Source organism: Triturus cristatus, chromosome 4_1 (assembly GCF_964204655.1).
Source record: "Triturus cristatus chromosome 4_1, aTriCri1.1, whole genome shotgun sequence".
NCBI lineage: Eukaryota > Metazoa > Chordata > Amphibia > Caudata > Salamandridae > Triturus > Triturus cristatus.
In genome coordinates, this window is record NC_140585.1 from 275,146,821 (window position 1) to 275,174,054 (window position 27,234).

A 27,234-nucleotide genomic window follows, 5' to 3' on the forward strand; every position below is an offset into this window, starting at 1 on the left:
GAACAGTTGCCCAAGGGTTCTCTTTGGGGAACCCTTTCTAAAGGAATTGGGAATGTTTTTCAATACATTCACATGGTTGGACAAAGCCCAGCCATCCATAAAAAGAATGTTTCACTGCTGGGTATTCTATGGGGCCGTTCGAGGCTGGGGCCGCTGGTCTGGCCACAGAACCTCCTAATATCCTCCAGGAGGGCAAGGCTCCAGGTGAGGCTTCTACCTGGATCAATCCTGCTTTGCCAATTAATACCCTACCAAAGGACAGTATATCCGAGGCAGAGGAAAATGATTCAACAATGCTTCCAGTTCCAGTGAGTGTTCTCACTCCTTCACTTCTAATAGTAGGGGGCTCTCTGGCAAACTTTTCCCACATCTGGAAGTCCATTCCAATAGATGCTTGGGTTTTGCAGACACTTCAGGGGTTTCAGATAGAGGTTTACAGATCCCCCCAGAGAACCCCCATACAAGACCCATTTAGTTTTCCTCGCAAAATGCAGCGCTGGTAGATGCGGAGGTCACAGCCCCCCTAATGGAGGCAGCTTTCTGCCCCAAAGATTTTTCATCCACATGGCTTCAACTGCAACCTTTTTCTCATCAACAAAGCTGAAGGAGGCCAGCGACCAGTCATCAATTTGCACTAATTCAATGAGTGGCTGGTCTAACACCACTTCAAAATTGAGGTCATCCACCTACTTTGAGATGCCTTGCGCCCCTCGGACTGGATGGTATGTCTGTATCTAAAAGATGCAGAACCTGGCAATTTTGATCTTTCCTCCCCACAGAGCATTCTCCAGTTTATCTGGTGCCACCAAATTTATAAATGTTGCACTCTGCCCTTTGGGCTCTCCTCCACCCCTTGGCGCTTCACGAAGGTTCTCAAACCGGTTAAGGAATATCTGTGGGCCCAGAAGGTGCCCCTTATTGTCTATCTGGACAACATGCCCTTTTTGGCTGAGTGTCCTTGACAGCTGTCGAATCAGCTACAGATGGCTGCTACACTTCTACAGAGGGGCCAATTCCGATGGCCGGTCGGACAGCTGTCGGTAGCCTTACCGTGCGACCGACACGTACCCGGAGCCGGTCCGTCCTGTAGATAGTACGATGCGCATAACTGCCAAAAATACGACCGACACGTAGGCTGTGTATCAAGCCCCATTCTCCGTCCGAGCCGTAACTCATAAAGAGGAACCGAGTCGCCCGGAAGCAGTATCCATAGCAGTTTCCGGCATGACAAGTACGATGCGTACTTCCGACGCGCCGGACGGGTCGCCACGTACGGCACGTTACAGCATCCGGAAAACAAGCATATCAGCTTCGCGCCACAAATCAATACACGGCTACGAGATGGAGCAACTTGCAGCGTGTACGAGACGGAGCAACAAGCAGCGTGTACGACAAGAACACATCATGAATCCCATCGCGCAGGTCACACACACACGGGATCCACATCCTGGTCACTAACAACAGCCCACCATAGGGGTTGCATGGCCAGCACCACTAACACCCCCACCCATAGGGGGCCTGTTGCCCATCACCCCTGCCACCCCCACTCACAGGGGACCGGTTGCTCATCACTACTGCCACCCCCACCCATAGGGACTATGTTGCCCATCACCCCTGCCACCCACACTCATAGTGCTTATGTTGCCCATCACCCCTGCCACCCCCACTCACAGGGGACCTGTTGCCCATCACCCCTGCCACCCTCACCCATAGCGCTTATGTTGCCCATCACCCCTGCCACCCCCACTCACAGGGGACCTGTTGCCCATCACCCCTGCCACCCCCACTCACATGGCTTATGTTGCCCATCACCCATACCACCCCCACTCACAGGGGACCTGTTGCCCATCACCCCTGCCACCCCCACACCATTAGTGCTTATGTTGCCCATCACCCCTGCCACCCCCACTCACAGGGGACCTGTTCCCATCACCCCTGCCATCCCCACCCATAGGGACTATGTTGCCCATCGCCCCTGCCACCCACACCCATAGGTCTTATGTTGCCCATCACCCCTGCCAACCCCACCCAGAGGGACTATGTTGTCCATCACCCCTGCAACCCCCACTCACAGAGGACCTGTTGCCCATCACCCCTGCTACCCTCACCCATAGTACTTATATTGCCCATCACCCCTGCCACCCCCACTCACAGGGGACCTGTTGCCCATCACCCCTGCCACCCCCACTCACATGGCTTATGTTGCCCATCACCCCTACCACCCCCAATCACAGGGGACCTGTTGCCCATCACCCCTGCCACCCCCACACCATTAGTGCTTATGTTGCCCATCACCCCTGCCACCCCCACTCACAGGGGACCTGTTGCCCATCACCCCTGCCACCCCCACCCATAGGGACTATGTTGCCCATCACCCCTGCCACCCACACCCATAGGTCTTATGTTGCCAATCACCCCTGCCACCCCCACCCATAGGGACTATGTTGCCCATCACCCCTGCCACCCACACCCCATAGTGCTTATGTTGCCCATCACCCCTGCCACCCCCACCCATAGGGACTATGATGCCCATCACCCCTGCCACCCTCACCCATAGGTCTTATGTTGCCCATCACCCCTGCCACCCCCACCATAGGGACTATGTTGCCCATCACCCCTGCCACCCACACCCATAGGTATTATGTTGCCCATCACCCCTGCCACCCCACCATAGGGACTATGTTGCCCATCACCCCTGCCACCCACACCCATAGTGCTTATGTTGCCCATCACCCCTGCCACCCCCACTCACAGGGCTTATGTTGCACATCACCCCTGCCACCCCCACTCACAGGGCTTATGTTGCACATCACCCCTGCCACCCCCACTCACAGGGGACCTGTTGCCCATCACCCCTGCCACCCACACCCATAGTGCTTATGTTGCCCATCACCCCTGCCACCCCCACTCACAGGGGTCCTGTTGCCCATCACCCCTGCCACCCCCACTCACAGGGCTTATGTTGCCCATCACCCCTGCCACCCCCACTCACAGGGGACCGGTTGCTCATCACCACTGCCACCCACACCCATAGTGCTTATGTTGCCCATCACCTCTGCCACCCCCACTCACAGGGGACCTGTTGCTCATCACCCCTGCCACCCCCACCCATAGGGACTATGTTGCCCATCACCCCTGCCACCCACACCCATAGGTCTTATGTTGCCCATCACCCCTGCCACCCCCACCCATAGGGACTATGTTGCCCATCACCCCTGCCACCCACACCCATAGTGCTTATGTTGCCCATCACCCCTGCCACCCCCACTCACTGGGGACCTGTTGCCCATCACCCCTGCCACCCCACTCATAGGGCTTATGTTGCCCATCACCCCTGCCACCCCCACTGACAGGGGACCTGTTGCCCATCACCCCTGCCACCCACACCCATAGCGCTTATGTTGCCCATCACCCCTCCCACCCCCACTCACAGGGGACCTGTTGCCCATCACCCCTGACACCCCCAGCCATAGGATGGGTGATGCGCAACACATCCAGCATACGCAAACATCAGGTATGTCCGCGAAATACATCCCCCATGACATCATGACAACAGTGTGTAGTCTGTGACAAATGTCCACAACAGTGATTATGGCTACGAACATACAATGTAAGTAACAGCACATGTGTGACCAACACATGAGTGTGACATACACAAGGCAAGCATCACCATAGCACTGTGGCAATGTAAAAAGACCACCCCCTCACTGTGTAGAGCAGAAGTTAAGTGGGGGCTCACAAAATGCAGCAGATGTGGAGCATTGTGGTGATGGGGACCAAACCCCCCTCATCACAGTGACCAAAAGGTAAGTGTCATCATGGTCAAAGCTGCAAATAACAAACAGCATGTATGATCCCTGCTCCCAACACATCAAACACTTCTGGGGCAAACTAGTGGTTGTGTCCCATACACACAGAGATGTGGTGAGGCTAACAGTGCTGTGAGACATAACACTCTCGGCCATGTGCAGACAAGCACAACACATGGGGGCTGACAATGCACACAGCGTACAATGACACAACAGCAGAAGTGAGCATCAACAAGCATGCACACATCTCGAAAATAGACACACCAATCAAAACAACATGTGTAGACTGTAGGTGTCAGCTCACAAACTCACATTCCATGCCAGCAATGGCACCCAACAACCCGGATGAATGTGCACAATGATGCGAAATGACTCACAGGGACAGCAGGGAAAATCACAGAAACAGCATTCAGACCAAGGCTCACAACAGCAATACCAATGCACTGGTGCAGATGCACAAACAGGTAAACTCACACTGCACATCGGACACAACATGTGTGTGTGTGTGTCACAGTATCCCCAGGCAACTACACAACACATGAGGGGGGCTAATCCACAGTGACACAGATGTGTACACAGTGCCATACAAAAGTAAACCATCATTGGGACTCCCTCAGTGGGCAGTCAGGCGTTGGGAGATGAGAGGAAGCACAACAGACACATGTGACACAAGCTGGAATGAACACCAACTAACACAGCAAAAGACTGACACACAACACCGAAACCCCCAGGGACCAGACAGTGGGGTGACACAAGCATGCATGACACCTCCCCTGTGATGACAAAGGCAGATGTTGTACAAACTGGGAAACCCAGACATGTGTCCTGTGCCACAAACGTACATCACACATACACAAACACAAATCATTCAGAATGGCCCCTCATCCATGGACAAACGGGAGCTAGGGGACAATCCGTGCAAACATTCACATCAGTCCACCCTCAACACCACACACCTGAACTGCAACAATGTGTATCTGTGAACTCCACATGGACAGGTGACATTGCACATGCACCCATGACAAACACAGGAATGTTGGGAGGAACTAAGGTGCACAGACACATCACACAAGGACTGTGTACAACCTTGGGGAATGACAGACATACTGCACAGAATGCGGTACATGGCCATGACCTCAAAGCTCACGTAACCTTCAGATTCCCTGCCACAGTCCCAGGACAATGCAGAAGCCAAGGAGAACCACAAGGCACACATGCCGACACCTGCCAGCATCGCAGCCATGAATCCGACAAGTGGGAGCAGTCACACACATACAAATGTCTCAATCACTGAAAGGTACCACCTAGGGACAACTACATGATTTAGCAAGTCAACAGGTTCCTTGGGGAACCCTGACTTTGTCCCATCTGTGTCTGACAACATCATCACCACTCAGAACTGACAAATACCAATGATGATGCACCTATGAACAGTAGTGTGTCATGCACCCACACATCTGGTAGCCCATTGGAAAAGTAGTGGGATGAACCCAGTACCACTCAGCAAGCATCAACAACAGGAACATTTCAAGGGAACACTGTGTATGAACAGGGATGTGGACACACACACATGCACATACAACACACACCATTGGCCCAGGCCATGTCACTGGACAACATACTAACTTGAGGGGACACAACTTCTGTGGGAGCCCAGCTGTGCCAAACATATTCACCGCAAGTCCCACTCATGTCTGCAGAACACTTGGTCAGTCAAGTCGTAACAACAAAAGAGTGTGCCTTCAAACAAAGAATGTAGAGCACGACAGAAGAAACCAAGTTTGGTTCTTTATAAAGCCATCACTCACCAACCTGGTTGGTGACATGCTTCATCATTGGGCCCCACCAGGAGAGGCCGAATGCCACCCTGGTGTGCTACGACGCCAGATTTACTGCGGAGCTGGTTATTCGTGTGTGGTGAATAGTGAAAAAGTGAAAGTTAAAAGTGTCACGCTTGTGTCCAAAAAAGGTTTTTATTAAAGGCCAATCGGACACAGTAAAAACAAAGTGTGGGACGACTGGCTGAGTAAATTGTTCAGCAGAGTCCGCTTAGAGGGTGGTCAACATGTTTCTGCCTATGTGTTGTAATTTTAACGGGCATTTTTCAGGACCAGGAAGTGTAAACCCCGGCGGTATGGGCACGCTAAGGCCCACCCTGACCGGAGGTTATAAGTGTTAAAAAGATAAAAAGTGTAAAAACTTTTACACGTGTATCCCTCGTGCGTGGGAGGAACAGAGTTTATTTTAGGAAGCAGCCATTAACTGCATCATGGGTCTCGGGAGGGGGGTGATAGCAACAATGGCACACCGCCCGCAGTGCATCACACCCGCTTGGTGCCTGCAAAAGCCCTCTTGTACCGGACCCCAAAGGCTTCCTGGTCCTGAAGAATGCCCGTTAAAATTAGAGCACATAGGCAGAAACATGTTGTCCACCCTCTAAGCGGACTCTGCTGAACAATTTACTCAGCCAGTCGTCCCACACTTTGTTTTTACTGTGTCCGATTGGCCTTTAATAAAAACCTTTTCTGGACACAACCGTGACACTTTTAACTTTCCCTTTTTCACTATTCACCACACACGAATAACCAGCTCCGCAGTAAATCTGGCGTCGTAGCACACCAGGGTGGCATTCGGCCTCTCCTGGTGGGGACAATGATGAAGCATGTCACCAACCAGGTTGGTGAGTGAGGGCTTTATAAAGAACCAATTTTGGTTTCTTCTGTCGTGCTCTACATTCTTTGTTTGAAGGCACACTCTTTTGTTGTTACGACTAGATTTACCCTGGGGGACCAAGAGTGTTTCCTGATCCTTCTCCCTCCCTCTCTTGTTGTTTACCACACTTGGTCAGTCAGCCATCAGTTACCACACAATGAAGGCTCTGGTCACAACAGCCTGGGTACATGAGTCTCCCCTAAGTCATCTGCACATACACAAAACATATGTCTACCAAGTTGCACAGAGGACCGAGTTGCTCCTATTACAATGATGCCAACACCTGTAGGGCCAGTATTGATGAGCTCGAAGTATGTGGAAGTGACAATTTGGACAATGGGAAGCACATCATATGTGCAGGGGTGCAAGCCACAGATGTGACCATGCCAATGAAATGCTCACAGAGAGATATACACAAATAGTTGAACCAGACACACCCAGGTAGCTGCAAAGGATGTAATGGATACCCACCAGAATAGGATACATATCTCATGGACCACAGGGAGTACCTCACATCAACACATCAGTATGCAACATTGTAAACCAAGCATTACAGGTGCAAGGGCATGTAAAACAACATCAACATGATGTACAGCTAAATCAAGTTCACAGGGACAAAGAAAAAAGCTTTATTCAGCATATTAAAAGTGAAACGTCTGTTCCAACAAAAGGCCAATGGCCAGTCCATGTCCAAATGCCAAGGAGTGAACTAGAGTGACAAATTCAGTATATGAAATTCGAAATGTCTGTGCAACCAAAAGGCCAATGGCCAGTCCATGTCAAAATGCCAAGGAGTGAACTAGAGTGACAACTGTCACACCTTGCTTGCCTGCACTGCTAAGGACCGGGGACATCCCCTCGAAGGGGCATACATGGGGGCAGGCCAGGCACCGCAGGGACAGGATCAGGGCGCAGCAGAAGGAGGCAGTGAAGAGGTGCGGGATGCAGACGAGACACTTGCAACTGCAGTGGAGATGACTGAAGTGGTGGGTGCTGTCACAACTGTGGGGCACAAGTCAGATGGGGTGGGTGCCGGCACAACTCCAGGGGGCAGGTCAGATGGAGTGGATTGGCTCACCACTGCAGTGCCCAAGTCAGACGGGGTGGTTGTGGACTCCAAAGCAGTGCCTACATCCATGGGAGCGGAATGGGGGACAGGTGAGGTCGGCAGGGCAGGGGGGACACGGTCCCCACATCAGTGGCACCAACTGTCTGACCAGGTGTGGAGGAGTAAGTGCTAGGGGGGGATGGCCATAGCATTTTGGGGATGGTGTATCTGTGTGTGGGGGTACCCGGGGCAGGGAGTGGCGGGGGAACCTCTGGAGTGGTGGCCTGGGGGATGGAGGACGGAGACTTTGCCTTGGAGCTGCGTGGTGGCGGGGGGGTCTTGCTCTTCTTGCGCCGGGGGTACTTGCGGGTGGGCGTCTCGGTCTGACTGCACCTGGGGGAGGGTGTCCGGGTGTGAGGGGCACTCCCTTCTGTGTGTGGGGACTTCCCCTTGTAATCAGGATCTGCTGGGTCGGTGGGGAAGAGGCCAAAGTCACAGAGGAAGAGCTTCTGGGGGGATGGGGTTGCAGGTGAGGCAAGGGAAGGGGGCTGGGAGGGAGAGTTCTCGGAGGACTGTGGAGTGGTTGTGGATGACTGTGTGTGTGTCAGCAAACCAGCCCCTGTGAGTGTGGAATCTGTCCCCTGCGCTTGCTTGTGTGCACGTCTAGCCCTTAGTTTGGGGGTTTCTGTGCTTGGGACAGGTAGGGTGCTAGGAATCGTGGGTGGTGCAGGGGTAGGAGGGGTGCGGGACTGTTGGAGGAGGGAAACTGCTGCCATCAGGGAGGAGGCCACGGACTGGTTGGTCCTCTGTAGGGCAGACATGCCCGAGGAAATGCCCTCCATGAATGACACCAGTTGTGTCAACAGACCTGTGTGTGCATGGAGGACCTTCAGCATCGACGTCTGCCCTACATTGATATGTCGAAGTAAGTCCACAGACTCCTCACTCAGGCAGCAGGGGACACAGGGGCAGGGGGTGCGGTGCCTCGCACAAAGGAGACATGCTCACGAACACGGGAGCCCACAGGAACCTCTGGGATGGGAGCCGATGGGAGGGGGGGGGTGGTGGTGGTGGTGGCGGTGGCGGAGACAGCCTCACTAGCTGGGGTTTGGTGGCTGCTGACAACCGCCTCCACAAGGAAGTCATCCTCAGAGCTGCTGTGGCCTTCAGCTGGGGGGGATGGTGCTGACGACTCCTCGGTGTGGCTCAACTCGCCCTCTGTGCCACTGGGTCCACCCGACTCCTCTCCTTCTGTCCCTGTAAGGCTCTGTGGCTCCTCCTGGTCCGTGGAGCTGTCCCCTCCTGTGCCGTGGATGTATCTGGATAGGAATAGGAAGTAACAGAACTACATCAGCCACCTGCACCAACTGCACACACCACAGTGAGTACATCACATCACAGGGCAAGCCCTGGCATCATCAGCTGAACACAGCTCAAAGTGCCAACACTGTTTAGGATAAGACAATTGGCATTCTCAACATCAACCATGGCACACATATCCCTCCTTGACTTTCACACATATGTCCGTAGCATGTTGGATGCTAACACACCAATGTGCCAACATGCACCACCCACACATTAGTTGTACATGCAAGTGAACATGTAGGAGTATGTCACTATACACACAGCACATCTCTTGCCACTGACTCAGTACAGGTGTCCGGATGAAGGGATGGGCAAAGACTCATTTCACATGCTTGGGATGCATGCCAGCAACACACACTATGATGTACTAATGTCCTGATGGGCAAGGCCACAATGGGGTGCATGGTGCACACTTGAACACTACACAGGCTCACTCATAGCAAGTTTAATGCCATGGCACTGGGATGCCCTGAAAGTCAGTCAACACGGTCTCCTGTCACAGGGGCAGGGCATCCAGACAACAACAATATGCACTGACTCACAATCCTAGCTCAGGGGTAAAGCTGACTCTGCAGATGACCGGCGCACTTGCCCATCCCATGCAAACAACATATCCAGGACCCAGAAGACCCCACATCATGCAAATCATTCATATGAGTCTCAGCAAACACAAATCCATGTACATTAACACATCACAGTCTGCCATGCATGTAACCCAGCTGCATGAGGGACACAGTTGCATACTCCATTGCGCGCTGTCAGATGATCACACACCTATATGTCACACAGGTCTTGTCTCCCACAGTCACATTGCAGATGTCATGCTGACCCTCTGAATCATGGACACCCCATTTGTATGTAACAACAAGCCACACCCTAATGACACAGAGGCTGACACCTGAGGGCACATGTCACTAAGCACAACCTGCAATTTCATACACAGGATTGGGATTACAGAGTGTTTCTGAATGCACTTGAGGGGGCATGACTGGGCAGGACTAAGTGAAACAGTGTTTTGCCCCGGACAGTAGTCAGGTGGCTAAGCAATTGTGACATACTTGATATACATACTCCTGATGCCCAAAAATTGGTGTCCCCCGCTGCATGGTTTTGTTAGGAATACCCAGACACATGTTGCGAGTTAGACCAACAATTGGTACACATCTCAAGGGCACACACAGTTCACATGTCAGATCTCAGGCATTGTGTAAACAATTGACCCACCCATGAAACACACAACAGAGTCACGGGAACTGATGCTGACTGGTACCTGAAGCATAGCTGACTGCAGGGACACAGTGCCCTAGTGACACAAGCAACAGACTGTAGGGGCCACACCTGTGGAACAGATGAGGAGGGTGCATCACACAAATGAGGGACCTGATTTTGGGACTACAAGACCTACGTAATGTGGAAGTGTGACCAGGACAAAATACTGCTATTTGCATGTCAGACATAGTACACAGATCAGGCATGCACTTACCCCCTTCCTTCTGCTGTCTGGTCTTCAGCTGCCTATCCAGGTCCGGGAAGACCACCGCCAGTATCCGGAGCATGTGAGGAGTCAGGGTCCGGTGTCCTCCCCTCCTGCGTGGAGGTGACAGCTTCAGCTGGACTCTAGCTATCCTCCGGGTCCAGCCCCGAAGTTCCTGCCACCTCTTCTGGCAGTAGCAGATGCGGCGCTTGTAGACCCCCACAGAACGAACAGCCCGGGCGATGGTCAGCCAGATCTCCTGCTTCTGGTGGGCATCAACCTGTGAGGATGACAAAGTGAAAAGTATATTAACATACATGCCCCAGATTAGTGGAGCACACAATTGGATATACATGTCATCATCACAAAGGGAAATAAATTACACAGGTAGTGCAACCATGGGGAATGAAAACGCACATGCATGTCTGACATGTTAACAATGCCTGGATAGTTTAAGCTTGCAATGATGCACTTTAGCAGCAGGAAAACTATTCATTACATGTACCTACACACTTTGGTGGATGAAAGTAGTCAGTGAGAATGATTGCCACTGGTGTACTGCTAGTCAGACAACATGCATAATTAGGAAGGCAGTGGACAGCACACTCACCTGCTCCCCTGGTGTCCCATAGAGCTTTCTGATCTCTGGAAGGAGCCCGTCCAGCAGGGACTGGTTCTCCTCCTCAGTGAAGGCTGGGGCCCTCTCCAGAGTACGTGCCATAGCAGGAGCCAGCGGAGAAAGAGACAGCACCAGTGGTAGCAGGGATGTGGTCCAGTAGCATGTAGTGCAGGCAAGAGAGCCCCCTGGGGGCCAGCCAGCCTTATATCTGTGCTGCAGAGGCAGACTCTGTGCCATGTGTCCCAAGTGATATGTCCAACACGGTTGCATTCTATGAATCTGGCCAATCCATTCAAAAGTACGACTCGTACATGCCTTCCGCATCGTTCAAATCTTCACCTTCATGGAACACTTGAAATTGCAACATTGTTGTAGGCATCCAACTGAATTTGCAGTGCACAACTCGTACAAGTTTTGAATCCGCATCTGTCTCCATGACAGTCCTGAGCCAATGGGTGCGCCCGGCTCGTTCAACTGACTGTACAACGCGTATTTTGAATATACACATGCACCGGTCTCCATACGAATCAATGGCCAAGGCGTACGCCTGTCTCGGACCATGCCTGTCCGACGCGCATGCATGATAGTCACCCGCGTCGGACCTCATTGGATTCAATGACAAAGTGTACGCACGGTTCGGTCATGAACCGTGCAATGCGTACGCATTGTCACCCGCGTCGGACCTCATTGGATTCAATGACAAAGCGTACGCACAGCTCGGTCATGAACCGTGCAATGCGTACGCATTGTCACCCGCGTCGGACCTCATTGGATTCAATGACAAAGCGTACACACGGCTCGGTCATGAACCGTGCAATGCGTACGCATTGTCACCCGCGTCGGACCTCATTAGTGTGACTATTAGACAGATGCAACACACATATACTGGCCATGGACACCTGCGCACACCTGCCACACTATAGCATTGGCCACACAGTGTCCCATGGCATGTAAGGCTGCATTCCCTGGGTGTTTGAGGGGGCCACAGCTGTTTTTTTGTCTGGCACTTTGTGCAGCCACTCCCAGGCTGTTATCTTGTATATGGGGGCAGAGTCCTTTGTATGTTGTGCACATTACCACTGTGATGTGCAATTGGACAGTAATGGGCATGAGTGAAGGCCACAGTGTCAGGTTGGATATGTTTAAGACATGTCACATACACCCTGAGTCCTGGGGGTGATGGCATGTACGTCACAGTGAGACCTGTAGCCCCAATACTGATGTGCACCCACAGTCTGTGTGCATGTTGTGTCTCAGATGTGTCTGATCACATGTTACCAATGGGTGACAGTCTCCACATCCATGTGGTATATGCATCAACCTTGATGGGGTGTGTGTCTAAGAGACGTACATGTAGGGCCGGCAGGAACAACAGTGGCCACTACCTGTGGGACTTACGCTTGGCTTGTGGTGTGTACGTGCTACGCCATGTCCATTGCTGTGTTGATGTGGCATTACAGGGACCCTGGGTTTCTGCATGGCAAAGATCTGTGATGCCTGGGAGACATGAGTCCTCATTTGTCACTGGGGTGGGTTTTTTGAACGTTGCAGCAGCACATAAGTTGAGTGACACAGCCAGATGATTAGCCCATTGCACTACATGGCACTCATGTGGACATGTGGAATTGAGATGTGAGATGGTGGTCTTGTAGGTGATATATGTGTCCATGACCAACAGCACACGCCTCAGTACATTGTGTAATGTCATGAACTAGCATGTGATAGTGATTGTGGTCATGGCCACATGGGTGGATGTACTGACAATCTTCCTTTGTGCAGCTCTGTACTGCAGGGCACCAGCTGTCCATCATCCCTTACCAGACCTTGCAACCATGCAGGAACGTGACAGCATCAGATGGTACCGCTTCACCAGGCCACTGATTGAGGAGTTGGCGGAGCAGTTGGCGCCACATCTACTACCTGGCCGGACATACCCTACAGCACTGACCCCAGAGGTGAAGGTGATGGCAGCCCTGCACTTCTTTGCTACCGGTACCTTCCAGTACACTGTGGCTACTGCTGGTGGTATGTCGCAAACGATGTTTAGTTGGGTGCTACGCGATGTCTTGGAGGGGATGTTGCAATTCTTTGACCTGTATATCAAGTTCCCGAGCCCAGATGAACTCCCTGAAATTAAGGATGCCTTTATACACTGGGGAGGCTGCCAAACGTCATTGGATCCATTGATGGGACACATGTTGTCCTGATACCACCACAGGCACATGAGCAGGAATACCGGAACAGGTGGTCTGTCTTGCTGACATGTTGATCACACATGTGTGTGCATGGTTCCCTGGTTCGGCACACGATGCCTACGTTATGAGGAGTAGTCGCATTGCAACACTGATGTCACAGATGCCAGCTCAGCGTGCCTGGCTTGTCGGTGTGTACTGACTGTTTCTCATTGTGTGTGTTTGTCAGTGTTGTATTCCGCACTCCTACAAAACACAGCTACTTGTTAATTTTTGCGTGTGTAGGTGACTCTGGCTACCCCAACATGCCGTGGTTGCTGACACTCCTCAGGAACCCTGTGACACAAGCCGAGCTGCGCTACAATGAGGCACATGGTCGGAGCAGGAGGGTGATTGAGCGGACATTCGGCCTCCTGAAAAGCTGCTTTCGCTGCCTGGACAAAACCGGAGGGGCCCTCCCATATGAGCCTGCAAAGGTGTGCAAAATAATACTGGTCTGCTGCATGCTACACAACATGGCGGTGCGGAAGGAGGTGCCTCTCATCTAGGATGACGATGACGACGTCCAACGTCCGGCACGTGTGGAGGATCCCGGCCTGGGCCAAGATGCCAGTGATGCTGAAGATGATGGTGACGTCCACTCCCAGCTCATCAACAACTTCTTCATCTGAATGTGAGTTTCCAGTGTTGTTATGTGAATGTATGGAGGAAGCCTGGAATGTGTTGAGCCAGCTCTGTTGCTGTCTGAGTGTGTCTGTGTGCCACTTAACTGGATGCGTGCTGTGATGTGTCCATTCAGGTGGTATGTACTCCACAATAGGGTAGTACTGCTAACTAGTGTTTGTGCAGGTGTTTTGCAACATGTTTTGTGCATGTGTATTGCATTTCTCTCCTGTTCTTCTGTGCTTTTGACTGTATCTTGTCTGTCCTTCCCAGGGTCATTTGCCTGTTGTGTGGTCAACACTGACCCCCAACACCCAGAAGCCAACACCAGTGTGGAAGTTGACAATTCCCATCAACTGATGTACCACACATCCCTGGACTTCCATTCTCCAACACATTGTGAGTGTGTGTCCACTGTTACATAGAATTACCGTGCAACTTATGTGGAATAAACGTGTTGCTGATGTGTAATGAACCTGTGCTACGCTTTGTTATGTGTGTTGTCTGTTTTCCCACATCTGAGTGACATCTGCTTTCCTCACCTGTGGACTTGTTACCACTGACTGGGGTTGGTGTTGTGTCTGTGCATGCCAATGTGTTTCAGGTCAGCATCATTGTGTGTGATGAGTAACATGGCCATGGTGAGTATGTTTTGTGTTGCCATAGGGGTGTGTCTCCCTCACATGTGTCACATCCCCATGATTCACCTTACGTTGGTCACATTGTTGCAGTATTTGCCATGCACTGTGTTGTGTAGCAGATCGACATCTCCCTGAACATGACAATTTGGAATCACAACAGAGGCAAGTATGGTGTACTGGTGAGTTTATTTACAAACATGTGTGAGGGAAGTGCACAGGATGGTGGGTGCTGTACAGTGGTTTGGGAATCCAAAGTTCACATTGGAGTTGGAAGTGCTGGTAGATGAAATGTCCAGAGTAAAGTCCACAGTCGTCTGCTACATTGGCCCAACATGAACCCTCCATGTAATGTGGGCGAGTTGTGAGCGATTGGACAAGGTGAACGGGTTGCGCACAAAGAACATTGTCCAGAACAGGTTTGGAGGCCCTGGGGGATGTGCTGGGACATCTGCCTCTCACATGTCCTTCTTCGGACGACCCTCTTCTTCCGGGGGGGGGGAACCTCATGTGCAGGCCTCTGCGGTGCAGGGGACTCTCCGCCAGAGTCCTCCTCCCTCCCTGTGGCGCTGGCAGATGGTGTTGCGACAGATGTTGTGGGCACACAGGGGGGTGTGGACAGGTTGGTGTTGATCTGGCGGAGGCATTGTAGTATGTCCCGATGCACCGCAGTGATGTCATCCCACTTGGCCTCTATGCGGGCATGGTGGGCGACCTGCTCGTGTTGCATGTCCTTGAGGATCCCCACTACCTGGCCAAATCCTCCGGTGCTATCCTGGTACGCATCTAAGATGCGTGCCAGTTGTGGGTCATCATGCAGTCCAGACCCCTCTGCGAGGCATGCCCTGTGCCTCCCACCCCTCCCAGCACCCCTCTCCACACGGGCAGGACCAGCGGCAGTACGCACAGGTGACACTGGGACTCCTTGGGTGGTGTTGCTGGTGGTGTTGGCTGTAGCTTCCGGGGGGTCCAATGTCCCTGTGCTGTGGGTGTTTATTGTCCTTGGTCTGTCCGTGTTGGCGGGGGTGCCCTGTCGGTGTCCAGATGCTGGAGGTGTGGGTACAGGGGGGGCAGATGTTGCTGCTGCTGGTGCTGCATGATGGCTCACACCGGAGGGGCCAGGTTGGTCGTCGTCATCCGAAGAGGACAGTGAGAGAGTCAGACCAGAGAGCTCAGTGTCCACCAGAGTCTGGGCCTGTGTATCCTCGTCATTTGGTGCTGGGTGCCCAGCACGACCTGGGTTTGGAAGAGACACACAATGTGATTTATGTTTCTACATGCATCGTTGGTTCACAAACATGACATTTTCTACTTTTCAAACAGATGCCTGCCTGTACACTGCTTTTCCCCAGCTTGTCACAGACAGAGTTTGATATTGTTGTTGGCCATTTGCCAGCATGGCCTTGTGCTCCCCACAACAGAGCCCAGTGTCAGACATCTTGTCAGTCCCTTCCCACTCCCTGTGAGGCGAGTATGTTTCAGTCTGATCTTGCTGGACCATGTGGGTGGGTGTAGGTTGTCTGTGACTGCGACTCCCATCATAATCTTGGTTACACCCCCCTTCCCAGCATGCCCATGCTTCCTCCCTCTTGAATCTGCTTCCCTGTGAGGGGGTGTGACAGCAATGGCAAGATGGCTGACTGTGTAGTCCTGATGTATGATGTTGGCCATTTGCCAGCATGGCCTTGTTCTCCCCACAACAGAGCCCAGTGTCAGACATCTTGTCAGTCCCTTCCCACTCCCTGTGAGGCGAGTATGTTTCAGTTTGATCTTGCTGGTCCATGTGGGTGGGTGTAGGTTGTCTGTGACTGTGACTCCCATCATACTCTTGGCTACACCCCCCTTCCCAGCATGCCCATGCTTCCTCCCTCTTGACTCTGCTTCCCTGTGAGGGGGTGTGACATCAATGGCAAGATGGCTGGCTGTGAAATCCTGGTGTTTGTTTGGGTACAAGTCCCAAGTGAGCCCCTGTGCATCACACAGCAGCACCCAGTACGGGGTATCTTTTGCTGATATTTCAATGAGGTGTGTGTCAATGCATTGTACCCGGTGAGTTGTGTGGAGTTTGTGTTGGGGTGGTGTCTCCCCATGCTGAGTAGTATGGTCAGGCTGTCAGTCCTCCTTCCCATCATGAAACGTGCTTCCATTGTAGGGCGTGCAAGTTGTCTGATTTGCGCACATGCCCTAGCAGGACCTTGTGCTCCCCACAGCAGGACCCAGTGTCAGCCATCTTGTCAGTCATTTTCCACTCCCTGTGATGTGGGCATGTTTCAGAGGGGTCTTGATGGGCCAATCAGGAGGGTGTGCATTATCTGTGACTACAGGCCCCATCATGCTTTTGGCTATACTCACTTCACCTGCATCCCCACTATTTCTTCCTGACAGTCAGCTGCACTGTGAGGTGGTGTGTTTGTGGTGGCAAACTGTCTGGCTGGGTGTATTTGGCTTAGTGCCACTGGCTTGCTATATTTGTTTGTAGGTTGGTGCATGTCATGACACAGTCCCCAGTCACTATGAGATGGGAGGTATTGTGTTTGTGTGACTGGCATACACATCTTGGGTTGATTATCTATTGGTTAGTGTAGCTTTGCTTGCGGTGCATGGTTTCACTGTCCCCTTGCCACACAATATTGGGTATGTTGTTTGTGTACTCACCAGGCTCTGGGATGTGTGTTAGGCCATGGACACTCTCTGGTGGTAGGATGTCCCGCACCTTCTCCTCCCAGGTCCTGAAGTAGACTGGTTTGGCAGGTGGGCCACCGCCGGTGCGCTGACTCAAGGCTTGATCTTTCTCGATGAGTTTCTTGACCCTCCTGCGCACGTCATACCACCGGTTCTGGATATCGTCCTTTGTGCGCAACGTTGGTGCTTGTGCGTTCACCTTGTCCACAATCCTCGCCCACATCTTTGTTTTCTGTGAGATGGGGGTCCTTTGAACCAATGTACCAAACAAATGTGGCTCTACTCTGATGATCTCGTCTACCAGCACTTCTAACTCACTATCTGTGAACTTTGGATTCTTCTTTGGAGGCATGGTGATGGGTGGTGGTGGTGGTGGATGTGTGTGTGAGGGTGCAAGTGATGTTGGTTTGGTGTTGGTTTTGCTGTGTGTATGTGTGTGTGCTTTTGTATGAGGTGCTGATGGTGTGTGAGTTGTGTGATGGGTGAGTTGTCCATGTGTCTGTGGTTGCTGTGTACTGGTGTTTGCTGCTGGCTGTGTCTCCTGTTTGCAAGGGATGATGGTAGTGATTGTAGTCCTTTATATAGTTGGAGTTGTGGGTGTGTCTTTGTCCAATTTTTTTTGGGGGGGGGGTATTTATTGGCTTAGTCATTGATTGTTTGGTCCTTTTTTTGTCTTTTTTCATTTGTGTTTTGTAGGCATGAAGGAGACGTTCATGTGACGGAAACGGACGCAGCTGTTGTCTCGTGCGGGCTTCTCCGCCTCGTTCATGCTGCCTGTGGTATGCGTCGTTCGCGGCAGTCTCTATTGCTTGTGTGCCGGGTTGTCTGTGCATGTCGGTCGTGCGGCTTGGTCCCCGTGCAAGTCGGTCTGGTTTTACACGCATTGCATCGTACTGCTCTAATCGTACATCGCGGGTACGGTTCGGTCGGGTTCATTCCGGGATCATGTCAGTCGGTGAAATTTGCGTTGATTTTCAGGCCGGATCACTATTTTCCCTGCGGCTCGGTCGTACGGCTTGTATTCCGTACGTGTCGGTTGTAATTCACTCGCGTTGCATCGTACTGCACGGGTCGTACGGCGCTGGTCTCTGTCGGTCGGTATTCGGTCCGTCTCTGTGTTGGTCAGTTCGTTTTGCGGCCGGAATCGGAATCGGCCCCAGAGTGTCGGTTTTGTTATCAACAAGAAGTAGTCTCTGTTGGTTCCCTCACAGACGACAACCTTCCTGGGGTACATGATAGTCTCGTCAAAGGTCATGTTGAGTCTCCCATCTCGGAAGATGGCGAAGATTTGTCACAAGTTGTCAACAACGTTGGCCAGGACACATGTTTCACTGACGCATATCGCCCATTTGGTGCGTCTCCTTTTCTCCTGCACTATCAGGCCCGCAGCATCTGAAGGCTGCTCACTTACGCAAAGGCCTCACTTGCTCCCATTCGGTTACCCTTTAGGCAGAAGAAAGGGACGAGATAAGCTGGTGGCTGTCACATATGAATGCCTGGAATAGGAGAGCAATCTTTGGCTTAGTCCCTGACTTGATCATAGAGTCAGACGCCAGCGACTCAGGATGGGGTGCGAGATGTGGTGATTTTTCCATGAGAGGATTTTGGTCTCCTCAAGAACAATGATTGCATATCAACTGTTTGAGGCTTCTTGCAGGGTACTTTGCAGTCCGGTATTTGACTCTGGACAGAATCTAGTTCTGTGTTCTCCTGATTATGGACATTATATCAGCAGTCCGGTATATCAACGGTATAGCAATGATATATCACTCCAAAACCCTTTCTGACCAGGTGATCAGATTTTGGCAATACTGCCTGGACCATCACATTTTGGTTACAGGCTAATATTTTCTGGGTCAGGAGAACCAGATGGCGGACTGGCACTCATGTCATTTTTGGGGCTCCGCAGTCTTTGGAAACTCTATCCGGAGGTCTTTGACATAATCCAGAACGCATGGGATCCATTTTCGATTGACTTCTTTGCAGCCAGGTTGGACCATCAACTGCCCAGGTTTTTTCATCTGGAGACCAGACACACAGGCTGCAGCCACAGATGTGTTTCTCCCAGCCTGGAGTCAGGAGCAAGGCTAAGCATTTCCCTCATTTGTGATGATCACTCAGGCCTCGGCCCAGATCAGATGGCAGCGGTGGGAAGTGGTGATGATCACTTCCATTTGGAAATGTCAAGTGTGGTTTCTGGTTCTTCGGGAACTTTCCTGGAATTTTCCAATCCGTCCCCCCTTGTTTCTGTCCCTTCTCAACCCAGATCAGATACCTCATCAGATGGTCTTGGAAGAGTCCCTGTCCCTGATGGCATGGCGGATTACAGGGGACAATAGTCCATCCAGGGCCTTTTGAGAGAAGCTGAGGAACTCCTCTCCAAGGCCTGGTCAGACAGCAGAGCTACTCGATATAAGTCAGCTTGGATGCGAAGGACCTGTGGTGCATGCAACAGGGTTTTGATCCCGAGGTTGCAGATGTAGTGGTGTCTGTCAGTGAGTCAAAATAATCTTTAATTTGTTAATTAAAACCATAAAAGATACATGCGAAACATCAAAAATAAAGTTCATGTAAAAGATTAAAAATCCAGGACAACAGTTAAAGTGCAAGTAAGGTTAAAAATCGTTAAAAATCAGACAGGAATAAAATAATGCAATTTTACAATTTTAAAACATGTTGTCATGCAATTACAGGAGGCACACTTAATACATAATATAACAATCAACTCCTTATGTTCATGATCCAAATTGCACATGTTCAAAAACTAGCAACATGAAATAGACATGTTCATTGTGCAGCATTTGTCGAAAGATTAAAGTGGGTTGGGCTGGGTAAATTACTTCCCTCTTAATTAGAGTAAGATTCATTGGCAACAGGGACTACTATAAAGTTCACAAACTAAAACACAGGGCATTGTACCCTGGTCAGAAAATGTTTTGCAGCACATGGAGCTAAATTGGAAACTTTGTTCCAACCTATAGGGTCCGCCAACAGTCAGTGTAGTATATTCTACCTGAATCGAGTCAGCAAGAACCAATGTTGGGGATTGATAGCAAAAGTGAAATACGTAGTTCAAGTCCTCAACTTCCTGGCTATGCTCGCGTTGGAAAATCTTGGATATTGTTCCATTAATATCTTCAGTTCGGCCATATCAGCAAGACACGTCACAGAGGAGGGTTCACCGATAGGAGAACATCCCTTCATATGTCAGCTTATTTAGGGGACCGGCCTGTCCCTCCCTCCAGAACCGTCGTATTTTGCTCTTTGGTATGTCAATCAGGTGCTTGACCTGTTTTTGTCCTGGCAACCTAACAGATTTTTGTCTAGGAAAGAGCTTTCAGCGAAGCTGCCTATGCTTTTCTGCCTGGTCTAAGCCATAAACATCTCTGGCAGAACTTTTTCCCCATCTGGGGTGTCCTTCACTGTTAGCAGAAGTACAAAATGTACCACCAGGGTTATTTCTTCCCTGGCCTTTTTCAGATTCTCTTAAACTGTGTGTTGTGCAATGCCTCAAAGCCTACGAGGAAATGTCAGAGGAATTCTATCTGTCTGGGGAATGTTAACTCCTGAATGCTCTTCGTAATCCTCACAGGGTGGTCTCATCTCCCACTTAGGCTTGTTGGGTGAGTGCAGGAGACTGGCATTGGTGCACATTCCGCTCAAAGGGCAATTGCCTCTAAGGCCTTCAGTTTGGGGATGCGTCTGGAAGATATCATGAATGTGACCGACTGGTCTTTAAGAGGTCTTACTTCAAGCTGGTATTGGATATGGCTCAATTGGTGATGAGCAAGCTTAGAGCTTAGAGCTTGCATAATCCTTGCCTCCAGTCCTGACAAAGAATGAAAAATGTCCTAGCTATCAGGACAGAAAGTTTCAATTCTGTTAAGTACACAGAGGTGAGGATTATGTTACCTAGTGGTTTACCTAGTGGTTTCTGATCTGGCTTCTATCCCTGTGACTAGTAAGTACAGACTTTGGTGCCGATTACGATCCTGGAAAAAAATTCCCCGTACGACTCGTATCCGGTCTTTTTACCGTACGAATCGTACAAGTGCCGTACAAACTGGCAATCACGATTCGCGTGGTAAAAAGTCCATACGACCCGCAGTCGGAATATTTCCCCACACGTCCTCGGGTCGGAAAATGTGTCCGACACGTCCTCGGACGATTTACCGTACAAATGTGAAAAGTCAAGTCCGACCGAGGAATCACGATCCAACCCGTGCGTCCGATCTCACAACCGTATGGTAAAAACACCGTCCGCACCGAACTCCCATTGCAACCATGGAGACATGTCCCCGCATACGCGCCCAACACTCCCCCCAGCACCCATACGTTCGAGTCGCACTCCCCGTTAATGTACACACCCCCCCTGTATGTACACCCGTGTACGTGTCGAACCCCCACCCGTGCATGTACACCCCAGTACGTTTGCGTCGTACCCCCACCCCTGTACGTGTCCTACCCCCGTGCATGTACACCCCAGTACATCCGAGTCATACCCCCACCCCTGTACGTGTCGTACCACCGTGCATGTACACCCCAGTATGTCCGAGTCGTACCCCCACCCCTGTACGTGTCCTACCCCCGTGCATGTACACCCCAGTACGTCCGAGTCGTACCCCCACCCCTGTACGTGTCGTACCACCGTGTATGTACACCCCAGTACGTCCGAGTCGTACCCCCACCCCTGTACGTGTCGTACCACCGTGTATGTACACCCCAGTACGTCCGAGTCGTACCCCCACCCCTGTACGTGTCGTACCACCGTGTATGTACACCCCTGTACGTCAGAGTCGCACCCCCACCACAACCTCCTAAGTATGGAGCGCACCCCAGGCCCCAACATCACAACCGAATGTACGAGTCGTACCAAGCCACACACAAGGACAGCACCGTACAACCAAATGGCCCATGTACACACCGTGCACACGCTCAAAATGCACGTACACAACCAGGACTAAACAAAACAGCACAAGAATACACTATTCGAATGGCACAAAGCCACTAAACATGGCCAACAAACACTAAAAAAACACATTCACTGACCTGCAACTGCCAAAAACAAACAGAGGCCCAAAACACCACCACTCCTTATAACACACCCACCCAAACTTCAAACACAGCCACACCCACCAATGGACCAATAAAAAGGGCCCACACACACAAACCATGAGCCTTTGCAACAGACCCACTGCTGCCAGACACCACAGAACCATACTACAAGCTTCACCACACCTTACACTTGCACACCTTCACACAACCACCTTCACAAACACCCCCTCATCACATTCACACACACACACCTGCACAACTACACCCACACACCCACAACCATCCACACACCCCCCCCCACCATCCACACCCACACCCCTCACCATGCCCACTAACAAGAATCCAAAGTTCAGTAACCGAGAGTTGGAGGTCCTTGTTGATGAAATCCTCAGAGTCGAGCCACAGCTCTTTGGAACATTGGTCAGACAGACCAGCATGGCAGCAAAAACAGCCATGTGGCAGACCATCGTCGATGCTGTGAATGCTGTTGCGGACACCAGAAGGACCAGGCAGGAATGCCAAGCCAGGTGGTACGATCTGCGGAGGAGGGTCCGAGCCAAGATGCTGGAGGAACACAACCAGGCCAACGCCACTGGAGAAGGGCCCTCCCGCAGACCCGTACACTACCAGCCCTGGGAGGAGAGGGTGATGGCCATACAGCCGGTGGAGGCAGTCGAAGGATTAGGAGGACTCCGAGACCCGGGTGAGTACACAAACAACGCACCTCACATGGGGGGAACGTCATCCACAACCAAAATCACTAACAGGCACGCAACCACCCCAAGCTATCGCATGAGTCAACCACACTCCATGAACACGCACATGCCACTGCCACCACCATGCCCCATGCACCCAGCTGGACAATGTCAAGTCACAGGCCACAGAAGACACCAACACATGACACGGTAAGCCGGATGGCGGGAGGGTGGGCCCCAAAATTCACATAGTGCAACTCAGAAGCAGACAACAATGCCCTCTGCCCATATGGCCTAGGTCACAGCCATACAAACACTGTGTCCCCACACAGGAAAGACTCGCCAGCAAATGGCGGACGCCTTGCATCAACACATGGGGGTGAAGGCACTGCTTTGCACATGACAGCAGCTAATGAACAGCCAACATTGTGAAAGAGTGGCAGCACACACCACCACAGCAGCAGCGCAGAGACACACACTACTCCCAATGGGTGCCTGGAGATCAGAAACAAACTCACATCAACAAGCCAAGGGCCATTCAAAGATCTGCTAACAGTGTGTGCCCAGGAAGCTGGGCTGAGGTGACAGAGGGTGACACACAGAGGGAGGGAGAGGGGGATAGAGAGGGAGGGAGAGGGGGACAGAGAGGGAGCGAGACACAGGGAGACGGACAGAGGGAGGAGGCTGACACACGGAGGGAGGTAGAGGGGGACAGAGAGGGAGGGAGACACAGGGACACGGACAGAGGGAGGAGGCTGACACACGGAGGGAGGGAGAGGGGGACAGAGAGGGAGGGAGACACAGGGAGAGCAAATCAGCCGTGTGGTGTGTGGGAATGTCTGCTCATCAGCAGGTAGACTGCGTGCATGTAGCCAAGGGTGGCCAGTGCCAGAACCCCCCCTCTTCTCCATGGCCAAACACAGGGCCATCTCACAACCTGTTCACGAGCACAACGACAGCTACCTGCATTATATAAGTGTGTGGATCCACTCCATGTGCACATGTACAGTGCTACACGGAAGGCGCCAATGCATGGCTCGCCACACCTGCCCACTCCACTGCTGACTGCAGTCACACTTGACGCAGCAAGTAATACTGTGCCACACATAGTTAAAGGGGCCAAAGTGGTGCCCAAGGGACACACCCATGCACAAGTGCACTGTGAGTGGAATGCAAGACAGATCCTAATTCCAAGAGGAAATGTGCCAACGTTGAAACTGATGAAACATGGATGTTGCATGGACCAAAATTAACATTGTCTCTCTCACACACAGGTCAACGTCGTGGTTCACCCCCCAACACTGGGGGGAAAGACTCACAGGACCCGGATCTGCGGGAGGCCGATCCCACCGGCAGCGACGACTCTCACCACTCTGTGGACGACCCCGACCAACCTGGCCCCTCTGGTGTCCAACCACCTGCAGCACCTGCGTCAGGTACAACGGGGCCAACCACCACCCCCACTCCTGCCACTTCACAGGTGACACCCAGGATCCCTGCCCCACCACCACAAAGCAGCCAGGCTGGCCAGGAGGGACACGGTGTCCCGGGCACCCAGGAGGAGGCAGGCGACAACGCAAATGCCACCCCTCAGGGGTCCCGGAGACCCAATGTGCCCACAAGGGCAGGCCAGGTGCAAGTGGGCAGGGGTGGTGGGAGTGGAGGACGGCGGAGGCGCCAGCCTGACCAGTTGGCTGGGGATCCGGTATATTCCCATGTCCGAAACATCCTGGACACATACCGGCAGGACACCACGGGCCTGGCCCAGGTTGTGTCCGTCCTCGAGGGGATCAAGACACAGCAGGCCCAGCAACATGCGGAGCTACATGCCTGTCTACTGCAACACCAACGGAGGATGGAGGACGGACAGGCTGAGCTCGTGACGGCGTACACGGGAATTCACGATACACTCGGTCGGATGGCCGACAACATGGCCGACCCTCCCTGTGCCAGAAGGCGGAGAACATCACCACCCACAGGGAGGGATCAGGAGGAGGAGGAGGAAACATCCGATGGAGCATCCCAGATGTCGTCACGTCCTGCTTCTGAGGGTCCCCGCAGGAGGGCGGGTCGTCCACGGAAAAGACCGTGAGGGTCGGCGCAACATCACCATCTCCCAGGACACCTGGCCTGGCACCTGGCCCACTGGAGCAACAGCATCACAGCATCAAGAGACATTCTCTGCCACATGGCCCTGCTGGTCACTGTCTGACCAATGTTGACAAAGACTGTGGCATGGACAATGAGGATTTCCAATGGCAAGGACACCAACTCCCCTACTGAACTTTGGATTCCAAACTCCCGGAAAGCCCGTCACTTTATCCCCCCCCCCCCCAAAATAAAATATCACACCATGAAGAGAAGATGCCTGCTGGTTGCATTATTACCTTACATGTGTGTTGTAAAGTCTAAACATGCCTGAGTTCTCTTTTGACTTCAACCATCCACACCCTGGGGCCTGAGTCTGGCACAGGACACACGGGTCACAGTGTATTAGGCAAGACAGACATGGAGCACCATACACACCCGTGATGGGCCCAACCAGCTGAGGGGGTGGCCGCACAACCGTGCTGACAGACACATTGAGTACAGCAACAGTCATGCGCAGAGGTCAGGGATCCAGTCCAGTGTCCTGGGGGGCACCCAGGTATGTGTAGACAGGTGGCAGAACCATGTCCTGCAAGCTTGAGTCCGGTGGATGCAGAGAATGGGGGCCTGGCCAACGTTGGATGCATGGGGATGGCACATGTCACAATACCCACACAGTCATGGACATCATGCCCAATACACAGTCTCAGCCCACACACACAGCTTGCATCTTGCTACTCGACACATCGACACATAGCCACTATCCGGGAAAACCATGCCAGACATGCTGGATGCACCGTGGCAACACACCAGCATTGACTGAGAAGTGGCACCTTGGAGGCATAGGGACACCTTTATTAGTCATGTTTTCGGGATTGCAGAGGCAACTTGAAGTACACATGAACACATCATGTGGAGTAACATGTGGGTCCAACACTGGCACCCCCCTTCTGCAGCACAAATGCGTGATAGCCATGGAACTGGCACACAATTGTCGGCCAACAGCTAAACACACACAGCTGCTCACGGAGATCCTGCCATACACCATAGATCCGCTGATGTAGAAGTCCCACACCATGTCAAGCCAATGCAAACCGTATGTGTCCGAGGGCAGTGTTACACACATTGATGCCATCATCACAATCCACTATCCCATCACTGATGACTGTCAACAAGTCTGACCATCTATTCAGGTGTACCCAGCTGCATGTTATGTGTACCATGGTGATGCTACATGTCTGCAGAGGAACCAAACATCGACAGGGGCAGTGTGCATACATCGTGAACAACAGCCACACCCAATACACCCCTGATGCATCCCTTACCCTATGGAGACTTCCAAACGTGTCCGTGACTGTAACGCTGAGTCAGCCCACGATGACGTGTCCATGAGGAATAGCAGTGCCACAACAATGCAACCAGCAGACGGCATGCGCAAGTACCTGGGGAAGAGAGACACACAAGAAGTCAGCCACAAAAAGCACAGCCACTTGCATGTGCATTTACTCGACACATGTATGGATGACAACATGCTAGGTCACAATTATGACTGGGGAAATACAACCATCACTGCCACCATCACTCCAGTGACACACCCACACACACCTGTGACTCACGTGCCATACATGCAGGTGGAGACACACATCACAACACATGCCACACGGGGACCAATGCGTGCACACTCAGACACTGGTACTCACCACTAAGCAAAGAAGTCGCGTATGAGCCGAGTCCGGATGTCCTCTTGCGGCTCCACATCCTCCACATCACTAGCCCCATTGCCAAGCCCTTCGTCCTCCACGGGTGGATGGTCCTCGATATGTTGATCCAGGATGAGTGGCACAGCTTTCTCAACTGCCATGTTGTGCAGCATGCAGCAGACCATGAAGATCTTGCAGACCTTCGCAGGGGCATATGGGAGTGCGCCGCCGGTCTTGTGGAGACACCGAAATCGGCTCTTCAGCAGGCCAAACGTCCTCTCTATCACTCGCCTTGTCCGGCCATGGGCGGTGTTGTAGCGGAGCTGGGCCGGTGTGATGGGGTTGCGGAGAGGTGTGAGCAGCCATGGCATGTTGGGATAGCCAGCGTCCCCTACATGGGAAGCACATGGACATCATTAGAAGTGGTGAAGCGGTCGTGCTGGTAGGCTATGCAAAATACAGGACAGACAGACTGTACCCACCAACAACACATG